The sequence below is a fragment of the Monodon monoceros genome, unplaced genomic scaffold (assembly GCF_005190385.1).
Source record: "Monodon monoceros isolate NGI ecotype Baffin Bay Population unplaced genomic scaffold, NGI_Narwhal_1 Super_Scaffold_9, whole genome shotgun sequence".
In the NCBI taxonomy this organism is placed as follows: Eukaryota; Metazoa; Chordata; class Mammalia; order Artiodactyla; family Monodontidae; genus Monodon; species Monodon monoceros.
This window is the reverse complement of record NW_021703786.1, coordinates 2,020,090-2,023,365: the sequence shown is the minus strand read 5'-3', so window position 1 is coordinate 2,023,365 and position 3,276 is coordinate 2,020,090. Positions and strand designations below refer to the sequence as shown.

The 3,276-nt window shown below is 40.7% G+C and overlaps 1 pseudogene across 1 annotated transcript; it reads left to right on the top strand.

Annotated features, from left to right (window-relative positions):
- The first annotated feature begins 387 nt into the window (after positions 1 to 387).
- On the top strand, positions 388 to 2,274 carry LOC114889204 (annotated as a pseudogene). The gene has a single exon (XR_003791984.1). The product of XR_003791984.1 is annotated as a 14-3-3 protein theta pseudogene (transcript).
- The last annotated feature ends 1,002 nt before the right edge of the window (positions 2,275 to 3,276 follow it).

Genomic DNA, 3,276 nt, shown 5'->3' with positions numbered 1-3,276 from the left:
GCTAATTTTACACATTCCTGGAGATCCCACAGAAGTGTTCTTTTTTTCTGGCTCTCACTGTTTTTCTATAATTGTCTTTTGTATTCTCTTTTTCTCCTCTTCATTACTGTTAATGAAGAGGCTATGTACCATATGTCATTTGAAGGGGCTCTCAATGCCAAAATATGGGACAATTAGGCAAAAAATAAATAATATAATATTGAATTATAATCCATAGAAGAAAGCAAATATCCATGAGGCCATATTGATATAAATAATAGTAGAATAAACACATAAATGAAATAAATGGATAATTATTTCTTACATAACATTCCAATTAAATGTAGAGTGAATGAATGGAATACAAAATCACCCTTTGGGGAGACGGGAGGGTCCTCGGCTAAACCCAAAGGCGGATCAAAGCGGTGGGAATCGCGCCGTGGCCACAGAGACGTGAAGGCCCTCCGCGCCCCTCCTCAGCATCCGGGTCGGTGCTCGCCCTCGCTGTCCTGTCCCCGGCCCCATGGAGGAGACGGAGCTGATCCAGAAGGCCAAGCTGGCCGAGCGGTCCGAGCGCTACGACGACATGGCCACCTGCATGAAGGCCGTGACAGAGCAGGGCTCCGAGTTGTCCAACGAGGAGCGCAACCTGCTCTCGGTGGCCTACAAGAACGTGGTCGGGGGCCGCAGGTCCGCCTGGAGGGTCATCTCGAGCATCGAGCAGAAGACCGACACCTCCGACAAGAAGCTGAAGCTGATTAAGGACTATCGGGAGAAAGTGGAGTCCGAACTGCGGTCCATCTGCACCACAGTCCTGGAATTGTTGGATAAGTATTTAATAGCCAATGCAAGTAATCCAGAGAGTAAGGTCTTCTATCTGAAGATGAAGGGAGATTACTTCCGGTACCTTGCTGAAGTTGCTTGTGGTGATGATCGGATACAAACGATAGATAATTCCCAAGGAGCTTACCAAGAGGCTTTTGATATAAGCAAGAAAGAGATGCAACCCACACACCCAATCCGCCTGAGGCTGGCTCTTAACTTTTCTGTATTTTACTATGAGATCCTTAATAACCCAGAACTTGCCCGCACACTGGCTAAAACGGCTTTTGATGAGGCCATTGCAGAACTTGATACACTGAATGAAGACTCATACAAAGACAGCACCCTCATCATGCAGTTGCTTGGAGACAACCTAACATTATGGACATCAGACAGTGCAGGAGAAGAATGTGATGCGGCAAAAGGGGCAGAGAACTAAGTGCATACAGGGTGTCATCCTTCTTCCCCTCAAGAAACCTTTTTACTCATCTCCATTCCTTATTCCATTTGGATTTCCTATAGCAAAGAAACCCATTCATGTGTGTGGAATCAACTGTTTATAGTCTTTTCATACCGCAGCTTTGGGAAAACTCCATTCCTTGATTTGTGTTTGTCTTGGCCTTTCTGGTGTGCAGTTACTGCTGTAGAAAAGTATTAATAGCTTCATTTCATATAAACATAAGTAACTTCCAAACACTTATGTAGAGGACTAAAAATGTATCTGGTATTTAAGTAATCTGAACCAGTTCTGCAAGTGACTGTGTTTTGTATCACTGTGAAGATATGAAAATGTAGTTAATTACAGTTTAAAGACTGTTCTGCATAACTTCCTGATTTCTACATTCCCTCCCTTACTCTTCTTCGGGGGTTTTCTTTCAGTAAAGCAACTTTTCCATCCTCTTAATATATTCCTTTTTGGTAGGAAACCAGAAGTATTAGATTGAATGGAAAAGCAGTTGACACTTTGAGGCTGGAGGTTACAAATTAAAATGCCTCCTGTATCATATATGATGGAGGTCTTGCGTATCTGTGACAACAGGGAGTTTCCTCATTCATTCTTCATTTGCTGCTGTTTAAGTTGACAACTTCCCTTCCCAATAAAAATTCACTTATACCTCCTGCCTTTGTAGTTCTGGTATTCACTTTACTATGTAATAGAAGTAGCATGTTGCTGCCAGAATACAAACATTGCTTTTGGCAAATGAAAGTGCATGTCATTTCTTAATACACTAGAAAGGGGAAATAAAGTACACAAGTCCAAGTCTAAAACTTTAGTACTTTTCCATGCAGATTTGTGCACATGTGAGAGGGTGTTCAGTTTGTCTAGTGATTGTTAGAGAGTTGGACCACTATTGTTGTTGCTAATAATCATTGACTGTAGTCCCAAAAAGGCCTTGTGAAAATGTTATGCCCTATGTAACAACAGAGTAACATAAAATAAAATTACATTTTATAAACCAAAAAAAAAAAAAATCACCCTTTGGCAAATACCAGAGAAATAATTTATTGTGTCAATAGATACTAAAATCAATAGGCAAAGGTATAATGAAAATCAGGATATTTACATCATCTCAAATATCTCACCACAATACTACTTATTAATTACAAAGGAAGAATAGTATTTTTACAGTAGAGAAAGCTGTGAGACACCACTTTAAAAATTAGCATTACCAATAATGAGACAAATTGTCATCATGTGCCTCCTCATATGATACACTGAGTAGAACATAGTATTAATTGGGTGATATTAAAAGAAAATAGCCTTTAATTAAGAATGTAAGCAGTTATGAGTTCCCACTCTTCTCTAACAACAAATAGAAAGCTGAACAGACAGAAAAATCAATAAATCTCCTCAAATCTATAAGACAAGGAAGGACATAGAGTAAACTGCTGCCCCCGAGCTTGGAGGGGATAAACAAATACAGGGAGTCGTGGCTTATTGGAACAGAGACTCACAAATGGACACTGTCATGGAAACCAGGGCTAGCAAAGGAAACACTAAAGTGTAATTGATGAATTGCTGGAGGCTCAGTGTGGGCAACTCTGAGAGGTTAAAAAAAATTCTAGGGAGTCCCAGGCATAGGGAAGCCCCCAAATTTTGTGAGACTTACATTCAAGAGCTTCATCAGGATCTCACAATAAATCAGGGAAACCCCTTCATGTTTTCTAGTTCCAGAAAAAGAACCATTATGAAATACTCTAGAGTACTCTGTTCTTATCAAGGTCTGCCAGCAGGGAAAACTAGTTAGCCAGAACCTAACCTGCTGGGGTTTTATAGAAATCTAATTGACCTCTGGTGAGTGAAATATACAACTCCAGTGAGCTCTAGCCTTCCACATGAGAGAAGGGAAATAACCAACTGCAACCTACTCTAGCCCTCCTGTCCTATCTAAGGGGGGATAAAACACTGAGACACACTTGTGGAAATCAGAGTCCAGTGCATAACCTCATTAAAAGACTGAGACTTAATTCTGG